The 18,221-nt window shown below is 40.9% G+C and overlaps 1 protein-coding gene across 5 annotated transcripts in view; it reads left to right on the forward strand.

The window, feature by feature from the left end:
• FBLN5 (fibulin 5) overlaps positions 1 to 18,221 on the forward strand; it is a 60,822-nt gene that overhangs the window by 23,355 nt on the left and 19,246 nt on the right. The window lies entirely within an intron of this gene.

The raw sequence follows: 18,221 nt of genomic DNA on the forward strand, positions 1-18,221 counted from the left end.
CTTCCTTGGAATTGTATGATACTTAGATACACAAGGTGTCAAGAACTCAGGAATCCCATCTCCCTTGCTTTTTGTAGACTGCAGAGGGAAAGGGCATGCAAGGGAAAGAGGTTTAACTGAAACTCTGGGTTTTGGTTGGTTTAATGGCCTCAGTTAAGCTTGGTCTCTGAATTGGGGGTTATTGGTCACTGGGCTCTGAGCCAGATAATACATAGACTTCAGTTGTCACTAAGAGCTAGTTGGCAGGAGGTTATATCTGACTCAATTCAGAGGAGCAGTAATCGTGCCCAGCCTGCCATATCCTCAGGCATGTGCTGGCCAGGGCAGGCTCTCACCCCTGCTGTTAATCTCTGAATGATTCCTTAGACTCACTGCTAACAGTGGTTTGATATGTGGGGCTTTGTGGCCGCCTTGCCTTTATTATGTCTTACTTCCAGGGATTTCAGCAGTGCCAGATCAGTTAAAGCCACTATGTACCAATTAGCTCTGTCTGCTCTGGGGCAGATTTTGTGAGCTTTCCTTTGTGGGATAGCTGTCATGCAAGGAAGTCCCACCAACTAGACCATTGTAGGGCTTAAAAGAAAATTAAGTCATTTAATGGTGCCGAAAGATTGACAGACTTCATGAGTACCCTTTCCCAATTCATTGGCTCTGTGGCTTGTTCTCTCATTTTCCTATGGGTGTCTGGTTTGGCTGTGTTTGACAGTCCACGCCTAGCTTTCTGCTGGGACCCTAAGGGACTGTGGTTGCACGAGTGATGCCTTCTCTGCCTCCCTGTGGCATAACATGCAGAGTTCAGTACATGACAGTGTCTCTCCTTACCTGGAAGGCTTATTTATTTTCAGTGCCCTTCATAGCACCAGCAGTCAGCTCAGACCGATGTTAATTTTTGCATGCATTTGTAGCACCCACAGTGCCTAGAGATGGCAGTGTTCTCAACAACTTAAAAGTCACCGTTTTTCTTGGCCTCTCCCTTATATTTTTTGGGTCAGCTTTGTTTCTTTTCACTTGGTTCCAGCCTGAAATTGGCCATGGTTATATGTCACAATCAAGATGTTAAGCCAAAATATATAAAAAATATGAATTGGCTCCTTTGCCAATATTAATCAGCCAGATGGACCTATGTTTTGCCAGACTCTATAGGCAGAGGTAATGTGCTGGCATTGCTCCTTTGTCTTGTCCCTAAGACACCAGACCCATGACAGAGCTGCCACGCAGAAACAGAAGAGCTGTCTGACATTGTGTGGAGTTTAACATGCTCTTGACTCCTTCATCTGCCAATTGACTGGCTTCCCATTTAAGTAATTCAATGAGATGAGAGAATTTTTCAAAGTAAATAGAGCTACCAGAAGATGAATGGGAGTTACACACCACAGCCCAGTTCAGGGGAGCAGTTTCAGCATTCTGCCTCGTGGCTGCGATGTGCTGCCCGCTGGGGATGACAAGATGCCCTGAAGTCCATCTTCAGTTTTAACATCAGCAAAACCCTCTCTGCTTTTAGTTCTTTTCAACCATAACTCTTGGTTGTAGGTGCCCTGTAGTATTAGGCTATGCTGCAGTATGAGGAGAAAAATGGTCCGGATGATAGGGCAGTAGTATAGGTGACAAGACAGCTGAAATGAAGGCCCAGGTCCCCAAAGCTTGGTTAGGGCCCTCGTTCTCACTGACCTTCATCCTCAGTAGAAATTTAACACATAAATGCCCGTCAGACTGGCCTGCAGACTTTTCCACAGGCTGCCACTATGACCTCAGACCTCTTTGCTCTATCTTGTTTTCAGAATTGAAAACTTATCTGAGGAATCTCAATATCTGAGCAATCAGCTTGGAAACCCTGGAGAGGTCTAGGTTTTCAGGCAGAGGCATTAGCACTTTCTGTAAGTCAGGGTGTGACAGAGTCCTCATTTGGGTACTTGCAAGTGTGTCTATACAAACTCATAAGTCCTGGAAAATTTCCTTAGCTTTTCTATGGTTTAGCTCTACATCAATAGCATGCTGTTATAGTTAGAATAAACCTGTTTGTGTTCATGAGGCATTCAAATACTGAAAATACAAGAAATGCTTCAGCTAGACAGGGAGAGCCTAGAAGGAAGGGAAGAGGTGTGCATCATAAACTTGCAGGGTCTGAATGAATCCATGATCTACTCTGCTTGGTCTGACGCTGTTGCTTGGTTTGGGGTTTGGTTTGGTTTTCAACAAAAATAAATATGTGCTTTGTTTTAATATTTTGAGATTGTTTCTATTTTCCTTTTTTTTTTTTTTTAAGTAAAATTCTTGTTTTCCAGCCAGTCCCCTGACAGCCCCCTGAGTAAATGAAGCATTAGCTAGTGAGCTGGTAAATTGCCGACTGGTTCAAAGGCATTAACTGGTTTTGTGGTACAGCCCAACATATCTGTAGGTGACACTGAATGGGAAGATTGTACAAACAGTAATACATGGAAGTCTACAAAAGCTACAACTGTGGTCAGGAAATTAAGGGAATGGAAACCCAGCAACAGATGAAAAAGTAACCTAACACAGGGTCATCTGATGGAATATGAATGGTAGATGTCAAGAGCAGTGTAGCATGGGGCGGTTTCTGGCAGTGTTACTAAGACTTCCCTTCCCAGATAAGAGAGGGAGTACTCCTTCAATATGTTCTGCTGAGAATGGATCCAACCCACTGATACTAAGTGTAAGTACTTTACTACCAGATAAGTGTAGATAAATTTATGGAAATCTCAGTACAGAACAACAGTAAATTGGGGGCATTACTGAGGCTGACTTTGATCAAAAGACTTCAGTGTATTGTAAAGCTTGGGGTAAGATGACAGCAATTGGAACTGTAAATGCCAGAGAAGGAGCAGTTGTGCATGGTGGGTGGTACAAAAGAATGATTATTCCTGAATAGGGTATAATTTGCTGAAATGAAGGAAAACTACTTTTACACTGGACATAGTACAGCCCTTTATGACAGTGCAGTGTATCAGGTTATAGAAGAATACAGTAGGTATGTAGTGGAGGAATAGCATAAAACCTATCAGCAGAAGCATTTAACAACTGCCTGGAACAGTTGTTAGCAGGAAAGGGTCTTGCACAAGTTGGGGGTGGGATAGGTGTTATCAGGTATCTTTAAATTGCTGTGTTTATGAGTCCTTTGATGCATTTCCAGCTTCCAGTGTGCACAGAGGCACAAAAGAAAACTGTTTGCTTTATCTAACACTGCAGAGAAAAGTTCGTAGCACGGGTAAGAGCCTCCACCCGTTAAATAACATTTATTGTCACTATGATGGAGTAAGGCAAAGCTGAGATAGCTTAAATGGGTTGGTAGCCTGACATCCCCTTTCCAAAGGAGGAATCTTGGAGCAGTTCAGAGTCAGTTTGCCAGACTGCCCTGGAGCAGAAACTGGGCCAGGGAGAGGCGATATGGTCTGGAAGCTATAGCACGCTGCTCATTTCCTGCTATCGCAACCCCTGTGGGGAATCCCAAACCAGGCATAGGCTGGAGCAGCCTTGGATCATGCTCATGTATTTCAAAGGCAGACTGCAGCAATATATAATATGCTGGTTGCCAGCAAATCACTAAGCACTGCATCTGGATCTTTAATTCAGGAGCAGATTTAAATTATTTTAATTAAAACCAGGGCTGACTTTCTGATGGAATAGCCCAGAACTGTGCATTGACAGCTATCAGTTCGTTTCTTGCAGTCACCCCAAAAGACTGTAGCATGCCACCTTTAGGAAGGAGGTGTTCTTCCCCACCAAATCAGTGCTATTTGAAAATTAGGTTTTGTAAAACCTACATTATGTTATTCAGGTAGTGCATGGCATTTTGAGGCAAAATTCTCAGTGAAAACAGTGATATTTATATATTTTTTTTTTAATTTTTTTTTTTTTTTGCTAGCACCATGACAATTTGGCTCATTGACATTTTCAGGAAGTTTAACTAGCCATAGATGAAAAATGGCGTAAGAGAATAAGATTTTTTTGACAGGGTTACACGTAAGACTTCCAACACTATCTATGATTTTAATTGAAAAAAATGAACATTTTATCTCCATATCAGTTTTTTAAACCTGAGTGTAGGTTTGAGCCCAGAGAGCTATGGCATAGATGGGTCCTACACAGACTGGAGAATACCTCTAAATGTAATTAGCAGCTGACAATTTATAATATATCCATTAATGGCCAGCAGGTCATGTGCATTCTGAAGCTGTTAAGTGATGTACATTGTTACAAGATACAAAATACGATCGCACTCTGCCCCACCAAAATTTCAAGCTGACCTCTAGAAACTTGGGACATTAAACCATTTCAGGGATACATAATCCATCCTTGGCTCATTCCCTCTGAGCTGGGAGAGATGTGAAATGCTGAATTAAGCACTATCTGCAGTATTTGATTGGAGATTAGATTGATTAGAAAGACTACAAATGGTAAAATGCTAATCATGCTAAGAATTTGCCAGATGTGCTTCTGTGCTGGAGATTGTGCCTTCTAAAATGTGCCTGCTTTCTTGCATGACCAGAGACCTTGCGGTAATAAGGGGCTAATAAAGGAAAGTACTATGATAAAGGAAAAAATGTAATTTACCCCTTCACTAGAATAGGTCCACATGATGCAAAATTCACTGGGATGTGCCTTCTGGAAAGTAAGAGCAGCTGTTTGCTCCAGGGATAACCACAGACATTAAATGTTCTTGCTGGTTGGGAACATCACCTTTTTTGTTTGTTTATCCATTTACTTTTTTTCTTGTTGTTGTTACCTAAACAGAACATGTTTTGCAGGCCAGGCTACTTGGAATTGGACCATTTGACTTGGGAATGCTCAGTGTGAACATGTGTCTTTCTGAGCTTTCATGGATACTGTGAGAGCTGGTGGGTCTGCCTGTGACATTGGTAATACAACTGGCCACATGTTCAGCCTTCAGCACTAGTCAGCAGTTTTGGAATTCTGGTGTGAAGAAGGTAGACTTACCCTGAAGCTTTGGGGACAAAAATGTGTAGAACTTTATGTGTGAGTGGGCAGTCCTGATTCTAGCTGTGTTTGTACAGTATCCAATGACATAGTTCTCCCACCTCAACAGTTTCTAGTAAATTACGTAGATTCATAAAATATTGCTGCTGTGATGAACTACACGGATAAGGTTTACAACTGATCTCTACATACAAGCATTCTAAGTATTTTCTCTTAGCTACCTCCAAGAGAGGGCTCAGTGTGCAGTGAATTCCAGTTGCCTTCACAGGCACCCAATTCTCCCAGTGACACTTGTTCCCTCTTATAAGACATGGGCAAACAGAAGGGTATCCAGCAAAGGACCGCTATGGTGGTTTACTCTGCCTTAATTAAGATGATGAGGCTGGTGAGGGAATTGTATTGCTTGCTGTTATCAAGTGTCTAATGTGAGTGTATAGAGAAGATAAACCCAGGTGTTCATCTCAGAGGTGCACATGGACAGGAACAGGCAAAAGTTTCAACATGGGAAATTCTTATAAAACCTAAGGAGAAATGCTATCACTGTGAAGGTGGTCGAACATTGGAACAGAGGTTCATAAAGTTTGTAGCTAAAGGTTGTATTCTTGGTGAAATTCAAACCTCGGCTGGAGAAGGCCCTGGCTGAATTGCCCCTGCTTTGAGTGGAAGGTTGGACCATATGACTTTCAGAGCCATTGCACAAGGCATGTTTGAGTTGACTTCTGAGACTGCAGTGCCTGAAGTGCAGGAGCCTGTGTCTGGTACCAGTGCTAGCCTTTAATTTATCTAAGACACCCATAAAATGAAAGTGATAATCTCTTTGTCACATAGACTTTGAATTTTAGCATTGATTTTAAAGTACTGTACAATCTTTGGATGAAAGCTCATATAGTGAAGTAGAAACAATAATCAGAAGTGAAGGATTTTATTCTCAGCTTTTCAGTGAAGTGAATCTTGAGTTTCACAGGGTGCAAATTCAGCCAAGACCATCCAGATTAACACATCAGTTTTACGCCAGGATCAGTACAGGGGAAGATGATCTGCCCTTATCTTGATTGATTTATTGATTGACAGACAGGGTCCAGGACTCTTGCAAGTATTAGGTAAGCTTTATTAGAAATTTTCTTTGCTGCAATTTTAGCCCTACATCTTGTCTTGCCTGGGAGTTTCACAACCATCCACAACCTGTCATGGTCCTGCTCAAAACTGGCAGTTCTTGGAGCTAGACAAAACTCAACTTTCTGCTTCTAAAGGCTCGGCACATCTACTTTGGGGGCTTACTATCTCAGGATTTCACAAATCTTAAGATTTCTGTCTTAATTTATGCATTAAAGGTAACAAAATGGGGTTTAAAACAGAGAGGGGGGTGGGGGGAAGAGGGAGAGGGAGGGAGGGAGAAAGCTCTTTGAGATTAAACAATTCTTTTTCCAGGGAGCTATGAACTGAGAGTAAGGAGAGCAGGAGAACTGCCGGTAGACATCCACATCACACACTAATTGGAACAAAGTAAACCTCCCATATCCACAGTTTTCATTTATCCAGGAAGGTTTGCAACCCAGTTGGCTAGTGGCAATTTTTGGAACATTGCAAGCAAATGTGGCTCAATCATAAAACAGTGAATGCCAAATCTGAGTTAAGGCCAGTTATTTGAGTAGGGATTATAGGCCTTTTCCAATGATCACCACCACAGAAGTAAATAAATAGATAGCTTGCTATGTATACACTCAGAGGGGAATGTTGCCCAACATGCATAACTCTTTGCTATTAACAGTAATGAGGACACAGCTGTCTGAGACTGGAAGCCAGTATTTGCAGAGGATAATTCTCAAAGATTTTTCTTCTCTCCTGGCTTTTGTCCACTACCCATTCTTTGCTTACAAAAGAGCCCAAAAGGCCCTAACATTTATGCAAGAATTACCTTGGCTTTGTGGCACTTTTGAGACTGTTATAAAGCATGCTGACACATGGACAGATTTGAAACTCAGATGAAATACGAAAAAAAAAAATCTCCCCTGATAAGCTCCACAGTGCCCTTATTGCCAAACATAACACTCTTTCATAGTAAATCATGAGAGCTCCTAGAGCAGCTGGTAAGGGTTACTGCTATGGGCAGAGATCTGAAGCTCTCCCTATCTAAGAAGGACTTCTAACTCCCACTGCCTGCAGAGCCTGTGGCTGCACCTGGGCAGACTAGCAATGTGAGTACCGAGTTGTGTATAGCAAATATAAAACTGCCCATCCAGGCACGTTCTGCAGGCACTGTTGGTGCAGCCAGGCTCTTCTCCCTGATTTTATCAGCTAAGTTCATGGAATAATGTCTTAGATTCCTGCAGGAAGACAAAGCACTGCAGCCTCTATTGCATGTGTGTTTGACTCATGCAGTGCAAGCAACATGAGGCAATCTACAGCCATGCCACCTCCGGCGGGAGCCTCCCTGCATGCTCAAGCCAAGTACCTTTGAATCCAGTCGTTTCCTGAATGAGATGCTGGTGATGATTGCTGCAGCTTTGTGAGAGACTAGTTAGTAACGAAACTCATATTACTATTCCAGTTCCCCACAATGGAGTTCCCTTGTTTCTATAGATACATGGGGTCTTCTTTTTAAAGGTTTCCTGTGAGAGTGACTAGAGCATCCATACTGAGCTCTCTATAGGGGTATGTACACATTGCAGACCTAGAATCTCTCTTGTATTTTCAGATCTCAAATGCTTCACTCCCACAGTTGTTTGCACAACATGCTTGAGCAGTGGTTAAGCTTTTGTCATGTTGCACATCTAAAGTGGCTGCCTTTTAATGGAAGAAGCAACCCTTCCAATAATAGTTTCTGTTATGTCCTGCAGGTGGATAGTTGTATCCTTTTGTTTTGATTGTGGCTTTAATTTCTGGATCGATTTGGATCAATTTCTTCTGCCATATTAAAAGTAGGGCTGTTCTCTTTACTAGTTATTGTGGTCTGTTCACAGTCTCAGACCTCTTTAGCATGCCAAAATGCTTGGAAAAGGAGCTCTTAATGACTCAGTTAAAATGTACGGTCAAGAAGTTCACTTATTAGAGGAAATGTAAACTGACCACCAATTGGCTAACCAGCTGGCTGGACTATTTGTGCTCAAAGCTCCCCAGGGAGCAAAAGTTGGAATAGCAGTTCTCTTAGTTCTCTCATGTTCTGTACCCTAACAGAAAAGTCTTTGAAATAATTCACTGGAGGAGAAGCCAATAGGATTTCACATACGTGTTTAAAAGCTTTATAAATAGTGCTTTAAACTCCTATATTTTTAATATATTCCTTCTTACAGGGTCTTTTTAAACTATCCCATAGAACTGCAGGGAAAATACACAGTTCAGCCATAGAAAATTCACTTTTTCAGTGTTAATGGTTCTGCTGTGAAATTTTATAAGCCTTCTCTAGAGGTTCTTGTATAAGACTATTTCATATCACCCAGCAAAGGGAGAACTGTAAAGACCTTTTGCTAGAGGTCTGTTTTAATTTCTTAGTGTACGTTTCCTGGCTCTGATTGCACATCTTTTTCATTTCCATTGCAATAGAAAGTGCCACTTACATAACGTCCTAGCAGCTGGGAGCATTCTCAGTAAGTGCTCATTGGCTCTTCTCACGACCCTACCAGGAGATCTGTGTAGCATATGATCGTAGAAAAGAGGTAATTTTGAGAAATGGGTAGTACAACAGTAACGTTTTATTTATTCAGCTGACAAATACCTTTCCTGCTGATGAAGATGAAACCATTATTAGTAGCAACTGCTTGGTACCTCCTAATTCAGCTGGTTCAGTGTTATCGGTGGGATGCTAACACATCCCTACCCGCTCTGGCACAGTACTTGGGTCACTCTTGTTCTGCTGTAACACAGCTTCTTGGAATAGTGTAAGTGCAGCGGGGAAATAACCAAGATTCCCAAATCACATGCAATGACCATGGATTTCGTAATTTGTGCAGAATATGCAACAGGCAATCATGAATTCAGAGAATACAGTTATGCTCCAGTCCACGGAGTTTCCATGTTTGAGCAAAGCCCTCTGCTGAAATCAGTAGTTTCTGTCTCATCTCTGATCCCAGAATAAACATGCAGACTGTGCATTTGTGCAAAAGCTCTCATGGGACACTGGGAATAGTCCACACCACCAGGTGTGATCCTGTACCAGCAAGGAACCCTGAGAACCGATGGGAGTGAGGAGCTGTGGTCATGTAGGTGATGCCAAGTGTAGGAACCACGCACAGGTCTGTTCTGAGCAGAAGGAGAAGAGGATGCTGCCCCTTTTGTCCCATTGCTATGCACTTACCTGCATGGCTGTCTTACAAATCTCAATCACAAAAGCAGGACTAGAACTGTGGTCAAAGAGCAAAGTCCTTTCATGGTTTAGCTGTTGTTTATCATCTTTGAATAATGTTAAAAGTGTGCTAGCTAAAGAAAGGCTCAGATAGCTGGCAGGAGATCTAGAACCTGTGACACATGTTGAGCAATTTTCATACCAGGCAGAAGGAGCAGCATTACAGATTCACTCACACTGTTTAGTATCCACTTCCAGGCTGACTATCTATGTGGAAAAAAAACCCACTTTAATCCTTGTTTAGCAATCAACCAATAACATAATGCATATGGGATATAGATAGAAAATGAAATCAGCAACCAACAGCCATTCCTCAGACACTGAAATATGCAATTAAACAGGTGTTTAGGGAGTTGATACTGGATTGTGTCCAAGCTCAGCAGGGTCAGTCGTCCTTTGAAAAAAACACTGATCCCACACAGCAGCAGTTTGAATTTGGCTTCAGTCTGCACTTTAGGAATGTGGCATTGTTATTTCTCCCCTTTTCTTATCAAATGTAATTATCTTGAGAAAAAAAAGTTTTGAGAAAACATGTGATTTCACTGAGTAAAAATCTACTACTGAGGAAATTATTTCTTAGTGTCCAAATAAGGAGTGGGGGAGAAGTTTGGGGAAAGTGCTCCGTTCCAAGTAATCTTGGAACTGATACGCATGTTGCTGAGCTCGGATGTTTAGTCCTGGCCTGCAATTATTCCTATAAAAAATAGACATCCATTCTTTGTATTATTTTAAAATGGAGCCCTAAGGGTTATAAATGACTGAACAAGGTTCAGTGTTTGAGCAGACGGAGATTCTGGAATGAGCTTGCAGCCCTGTGCCTCTCTGCAAGAACCTTGTATCTCGAGAGTGGGGTGAACTCCTGGGGTTGTGATGGTACAAGAGCAGGACTAAAACACAGACAGAATAAAATAAAGAAGTAGGGCCCCAAAATCACCACACCACCTAGTACAAGGGGAAGAAGACTTTCCATGGCAGACTTTTTTCAATCTGCACGACCTGTGGTCTCAACTGTCAAATTAATCTTCAGCCTTATTGTGTTGAACCCCATGGTGCTAATGGCTTTCAAATAATCATGATGGCAAAAACTTACCTACTTTTGTCAATAGCTGATCAAAAGAAGAAAACACAGTCATAGCTACTACTGTGACCCACAGAAATTTGTGGCATGATTATCAGAATTCATCACTTAAGAAAGGAAGTCATGCATGCTAAATATGTTCCAAATAGAACAAAATGTAACAGTCCATCTGCAAAACAGCACACATTGCCAAAAGCATATTGTCTTGGAAATCTGCTGTCCACATTGGCTTCCCTCTTGAATACAGAGTCCAAGCAAAGTTCCTCTTCTAATTGCCGAAGTCTCCAAGAATGTGGTTCTACCTCAGAGATGACAAGTCCACATCCTTCCATGATAGCTCTCTGCTAGGGGTATTATCAGCTTGCCAGCCAGCAGGGAAAGGAGCTGTCATAGAGAGAGTGGAATGGTCACAGCACCTTGAGCATGAACCAGGTGGAGGGGTACGCGAGGTCATGGATCCCACCACTTTCAGCACCAGTGGATGGACTTAACGCAGTAAGGCAGTAGTCACCCTTGTGCCTGTGGCAGGTGCAAATAATCTCCTCGGGATGCACCTTCTTTGGTAAGCTTTCCATATGCATTTACTTTGCCATGTGGTACGTAACCACATGCTCATAAATACCAAAAGGAAACTCATTATTTTCTTTTAAAGTAGCTTTTTGCCAAAGAAGTCTTTTCCTGAACAAGTCCAATATTGTCTCTGAACTGATGAGCTGATCTTAAGGATTTTGTTTCCTTCTGTATTCTTTAATGCAAAATATTCTGTTTATTCACAAAGTCCTGGTTTTCTGACCATAAAAAAGGCAAAACACTGTCTTTGCTTATAGTTTTTCAGCCTCACCTTCAAGTGGGCAGGTGCTTCTAGTTCCTAAGTACCTCTGGTCCTCCTCCTCCTGTCTGTTCGCTTCCTCCCCTGGTTTTCCACCTCTTGGAGTCACTTCGTTTGCCAGACAATCTCCTACTTCCTGCATGCCCACTAACATGCAGTTTAGTTCTCTCTGGGCTCTTTGATTCAACAGGTTGTCTGTGATAATAATTTAGATTCTTCCCCTTTATCTTGCTTCATGCTTCATAAGAATGCAATCAGTCTATGTGTCCTTCTCCAACCAATGAAGGTGGTTGGCATGCCCAACATCCTTAGGCTAATGACTCAACATCTTCTAACGTAAGAATATTATCAACATTTTCCAAGTTTTCCATATTTTTTCTGCAGTTGCTACCAACATTAGAGGTACAATATCTCTCACCAAAAATCATGTTTATTGATAAAAATAATTGATAAAATATTGATAAAAATGAAAGTTTGCACATGCATATATTTAAATCTTTGCAAAGAAGAAATCACTTGGAAGAACTTTAAAAATTCTTGTCCCTATTTTCCGTAGTTTCACTGGCCAAGATAGATCTCCTAATGGCCTAGGAAATGAAGAAAGATGTTAGCAAGCAGAACATCTCAGGTGTGATGGTTATGGATATAGATAAAAATAACTAAATGTTGAATGATGTTAAATCGTTTGATTAAGACTTTTTAGACACCACTTTGACCATGTAATCTGTATTTTTTGTGACATAGGCCATAGAACCTTACCCAGCAATTCATGTTTCAAGCACACTGTTTTTTGCTACAGCATATTTCAAAGAAGAAATACTGTTCAGGTATAAGCCCTAAAGTAAGGGAACAGCTACTATGTGCTTTATTATGTTTTTCAATTCATTAATGTACAGTACTACTAAAGTTTCTGCCTTGTTTTTGTTTTGAATTTGTCTTCTAAACACTGAAGCCCATCCCATTCTTTTTTGCTAGCTTTAGTGACCATCTCCAGCTAAAATCTTTGTTTCCAGGGAGATGCTTATACATCACAGGCAAATATACCTTGAACCTTTTCATAAATAGATTATTAAATGGAGCACTATAATACTCTGAGACAAATTTTCATGGCTTGGAATTACTCTTTGGAGGTTTTCTGATCTCTGTAATATCGCTTTTTGAAATGTCGACACCAAAATCTATTTCAGTAGTTATTTTACTAATGCAATACGTAGTGGTACAGTTTCCTGTGTCTACTCAGTGTTCTCATGTTTATGCTTGTCCTTCAGCAACACTGTGTCAGCAAAGGTTCATGTTCAAGTGATTATCTTTAATGACCCCAGAGTTATTTTCATGACTAGTGTTTTTTACTCTTGATATACGACCTTGCATTTGTCTGTCTTGAAATGCACTTTCAAATGTGCCCACCATACCTAGTAAATTACATTTATATACGAATTCTATTCGCTTTTTAGTTATCAATTCTACCAGCTTGTGATCCTCTGCATTTTATCCCAAATGTGGAAAATGATGGACCAAAACCAGATCCTCAGGATCCTGTAGACACTCACAGCATGGTTCCACGTTTATGATTCCCTCTTGAGATTTCTGGTCTCCTAGTTTTAGCCCCTTTCATTTGAGCAATATTTAATATGTCTGGTCTTAATTCAACGAATTATTGTTTTTCTTTTTATGCTGTGATTTCTTGCAATGTTATTGACACAAATGAGAGTGGCCTCAGTCCTGCATTCTTTGTGGACATGAGTCAGTATAAAAGATTACTACATCTTCTGATAAGAATTAGCCTCCCTGGTGCAATGTGGTGTTGTGCTGCAGTTTGGCATGTAGGTTTTCTTTCTGACTATATTAATATGCTGCCCCATTTTTTTGTATGCATGACTTTTTAATTATTTCCATTTTTTTAGATTTGTCATTGTTCTATGATGTGGCTAAATTCTGAAGAATCCATGAAGATTACTGCTAGCTTTTATAGATTATAAAACACAAAGCCAGTAATTTGCATGCTAAACACAATTAGTTCATTTATTTATTTTGACATTGTAAAAGATATCTATCCAGTCACCAGGCATCCTGCCATCCATTAAGAATACAATCTGTACCAATAAAAACAAAGCATCAGCACATCACATCCCACAAAAGGCAACCAGTGAGCCAGAAATATAAAAAAACACTTTCTCCACCCTTCCAATCCCCAAATGAAACCCTGTTGCCCCAGCCACCTCACCTCTGTCAAAATGTCAAGCAAACAGAACATCACACCCCAGGGTTGCTAGACCAAACTGCCACAGGCATAAATTTTTGGGGTAGACACACTGAGCTAAGAGAGAGGGATGTGGTTCATTTTGAAGTATTCAAGCTCAGGCTCTTGCAGCAAGGGCTTCCTGAGAAACATACACGGAGATGCTGCCTACCTATTCTCTCATACAGCCAGTAAACCAAAGATCTTTAAACTCATGGCTTCAAGCCATGAAGCTGTGTGTTCATTCTAGGTGGCATTTCTTAGGAGGCAGAGAGCAGTGGTCTGGATGGGCCATGTGGTTGCTCTCAGTATTCAGCTGGGGAGTAACAAAATGAATTGTTCCCACTTCAGGTCAAATTTTAATTTCAGTCTGGACTGCTGCCTGAAATTCTGCCCTTGGAACTAGCTGTGGGAGCAGTAATATGAACACAACTGGAAGGACGGATGAGAGAATATAGATGGCTGCTAAATTGATAGCACACAGCAGCATAATCAAGAGCTGAGACATCCGGGGCCATCGTTAGCCAAGCACTCCTTGGCAAGAGTTTTGAGCAGGGATCCATCCCGCTCTGCTTTGGTTCTCTAGTGTGTTTTTAAGTGCTGAACAGCTGCTGTCTTAGAATCAAGAATGTCTAAAGAGGCACCCAGAGTCACTAGTCACTTGGGAAAATTCAGGCTTATTCAAAATTATTAGGTATGATGATCTTTAACATCCTCTTGTTTTCATATGTAATTTCACAGCAACAGTGCCAGTCTGGTCTGTAAGGGCAAGAAGAGGTGTGGTAGCTAGATAACACTTCCAGTTTGCCACTGACTGTGTCAATAGTTCCCTCTCTTTCAGTAGCTAGTGGAAACTTTGAGGTTCAACGCACCATTACAGTAGAACAGTAACATCGTGAGCAGCACAAAGTTTAGCTGAAAGAGCCTTTGATGCCTCTGAGGTCTCCTAGTAGAACGTAATGCTTTCAAAATGATGGTTAATCTTTTCCTTTAGATCTCATTAGCCAATGTAGAGGCTGCACAAAATTTCTGCAAAAGTCACATCTTTACGCGTTCATATAATAGGGGCAGCTTGTATTGGGCTATATGAAGGACTGCAAGTCAGAAATGTCTGTGACCTGTTCTTACTTCTCTCTTGTTGAGTGGTTGCAGGCTAGTCCTTTAATTCCTTAGTCTTGAATTTCCTTATTAAAATCCAGGGACACTGATATTTATCACCCAGTGGGGACACTGCAGGATTTTGTAGTACAGTTTGATTTGTATTAGGATTGAAGGCTTCAACTAAAAATGGAATAATCGTGAACTGGCTCTGCATATAAAAGGACAGGCCCTGCCCTGAATAGTTTTAGATGCTAAACAGTGGGTGAGGCTGAACTATGACAGGGATTTTGTTATCCCTATAGACGATGAAGAGCAAGGATGAGTTCCCCCTGGGTAAATTCTCAGCGCATGACTTACAGAGTGGTCACCGCTGCCATGGTTCCTTGTACTGCATGGTGACTACTGGGTACCTTAGACTGTTTTCACTGAGGACAGATCTAATTTACATTTACTTCCTAGTTCACCTCATGGTAATTCTTGTTATAGCCACATACTCAGTAATCTAGCCAAAATCACTGAAGAGGTATTCAATAACACTAGCTATTGGTAAAACCTAGACTTGCTCTTGGGATGCAGGTAATGTTTTCTAAGGATCTTGGTGATGAAAAATACTAAAATAGGTTCAGTGTAATGAAAACCATCCTTGGATATCAGTGATGGGTGACATCATCTGATGCTTTCATGGTACTGATGCCAAAATCATCAGATATGACAATCTGTTAACATCTCGAATAGGGGCCAGTGGGGTTTCTGGGGTTTCTTGCTAGCTTGCTTCACTTTAGTAACTCATCTACTCTCAGCTAATTAGACTTTACTCTGGGGCTTAGACAACTCATTATGGTATTTCCTTCCATGGTGAAGACTGCAACACAAGTTATGCTGAGTTAGAGGAACTCTTCCAGGCTCCAGAAGACTGCATTTAAGGGACTTCTTAGCCACATGTGCTATCCTTGGATTGAGTAGTCCTTACAATTTTTTGTTCTTTGAATTTGTCTTACCTACTTTGAACCTACAAAACTATTGACAACCTAGTATCACATACATTTAGCATCACAGTTTTACTCATTAACCCAAGGGCAAAGGTGGTATGAATGAGCTTTGGGGTGGTATTCCCAGGGCATGAACACACCTAAGATTTATGTCTGTATGGGACAGACGTAAGCTGTGCAACAAGAATAAGAAATTGTTTACACATTATTGACTAGTTGTCAGGTTGTTTCCACTTGAAATTTTCCACTCAACCAAAAATGCCCTGGGAGTGTTTTAATACAGTTTCTTTGCTGGCACTTAAGTCTAGTGAATCTATTATAGGCAATCTCTTGAAGTTTTATGGCTAGTTTTCTCCGCAGTGGAAATAATTTTGGGGTTCTTTTTTTTCCTTTTGGTGTCAAATGTCTGGTTTTTACTTTATCAGCCACACCAGTTCTCGCTGTATGCCGCACTTGTGTAAGTGGGCTGGGCAAGGCACCCTCTGTCTCCCAGCCCTGATGTTCTTCAAGAGGATACCTAATGGTTAGCCAGTTGTTGCACCGACATTTTTTTCAGTGCACAAATTATCAGCTTTCACTTAGTCAGCCCATGTAATGTAAACAACTGTTGGCAAACAGGCTGGGATTATACTACCTGTTTGAACTGAGAAGGCTGCTTGCCAAAACTCATTGATTTGATTGCATTGGCTGGGTCTGTTAGAGTTTAATGGCACATCACGGTGAGGGGCAATCTTAGAGAAAGCCAGAGACACTTAATATAGAACTGGGTGTTGTGTTCAGGGCCACGCAGAAAGATTTGATGCCACCAGTAAAGCTGTATATACCTGTTGGCTGCATGAAACTTCATCAATGAAGTCAGTGAGGTATTTTTCAGTGTAAAATGTGGGGAGTCAAGGTGTTCTGCATAGACAGCTTCAGGCTGATCAAGTTTTCTGTGGAGCAGAAACTCCACAGGTAGCCTCCACTGTAAAAAATGTTGTGTTTAAATGGAAATATTTCTCCAATACCGCCACAGAAGGTGAAGACTGGGAGTAAGCATAGAAATCTGTTTGGCAGATAGCAAAGAAAAGAGGATCAATGTCTTACTTTTCTGAAGCGATTGTACTGCTGCTTATGCAACTGCTACAAAGATGACTCAGGAATAAAACTGATCCTGTAGCCACCTCTTGCTTTTAGTAAAGGATGCATGTTGTACCCCTGAAAGAAAGATACACCACAGAAGAGTGGAGGACCTATAGTCTTCAAAGAGCATCGCTACTATACGTGGTGGTAAGACCCAGACCTTCATTTTGGCTCCACTGTGCTTCACTTATTAATATTACTGGAAGCAGAAAGCATGGAAAATTAAAATCTTTTAAAGCTTGGGGCAGGTTAAAAACAGCAGAATTGGCCAGATCCCAGGGTCCCACTCCTAAAACAATAAGCAAACATGATAAATAGAAAGCTTTTTCATTTAGAAAAAACATTAACATAATTCTTATTAAATCTATGGTTAGATAAAATCTGTGTTCAAATACGACCAATTATGTCTGATATGCTGTATGAAGGGAGGATCTAGAATTTTTAGCCCAAACACAGAAGCAATAGCTGAACTGAACAGCATATCTATCTACTTATATAGTCTAGACTTGTTATCTTACCCCTTTCCCACTTCCCCAGCGTTTTGCCAACCTTCATCTGGCCAATAAATACATGGGAACTGAATTCCAACAGAGCTAATTACCTCTAATTGTGCCGCTTTTGTTATCTTACCAGCTTTGACTCACCATAAATTGCTCTGGTTACAGATGTTGGCAAGATAAGAACTCCAGACTCTCTCCATATATATAACATGTATATATTGATTTATATGTCCAAACATATCAGATATGCTGCTGTGGTAGATTGGGTCAGTTATTTCGTGACTGCTGGGATTTTACAGGTGACTGGCTGTGCTAGTTGCCTCGGGGGCAGATACTGAGATGCAATTCCTGCCCTCTGCTGCCTGCACCACACCAGTGCCTGAGATACTTTTGAGTCATGACCTGACAAAGTCTGGGTTAATAAGAATCAGGGGGGATCAAGAGAGTAGCATTGCATAGATTACATAGTACTTCAGCAAAATCCAGAGCACAGTGTGCTGGAATAAAAAACAGAAATAGTTTAGATATCAATAAATAAAACATAGAAATCTGAGTTGGCTGAAAAAATGACACAATTTATCTTTTGCTATTTCCATTTCTGACATCTAGAGGAAAACCCAGTGCCAGAAACATCAGGGAAGAGACTGAGCAAGGAGGGATTCAAATTGAACTTCTGACTCTGAAAGGCATTTTTAATCAGTTGGGTTCCAGGGTCCTGGCTTATATAAATGTAGGAATGCTATTCACCTCTTTTGCAAAAATAAAAAAATTAAAAATAAAAAAAAGCCCATAATAAAAACACCCTAAAGGGTTGTAATAAAAACCCAAATACATTCAAAACAACAGAGATGGTTAAAAAAAATGAAAAGAATTTTATTGTCAGGAAATTGATTCCAGGGAAATACACATTTTTCTTGTCAGGTAAAGGTTGGTTTTGGTTGAACCTTCTGTCAGAAAAATTACAGTGAGATAATCTGTGTTGGTGGGGGTAGGAAGTAATTTTTTTTTATATGTCTGAGTCGTCTTTGTACATCTCTCAAACTCTCGTTCACCTTTTATTCTGCAGTGGGG

Source organism: Falco rusticolus, chromosome 7 (genome assembly GCF_015220075.1).
Source record: "Falco rusticolus isolate bFalRus1 chromosome 7, bFalRus1.pri, whole genome shotgun sequence".
NCBI lineage: Eukaryota > Metazoa > Chordata > Aves > Falconiformes > Falconidae > Falco > Falco rusticolus.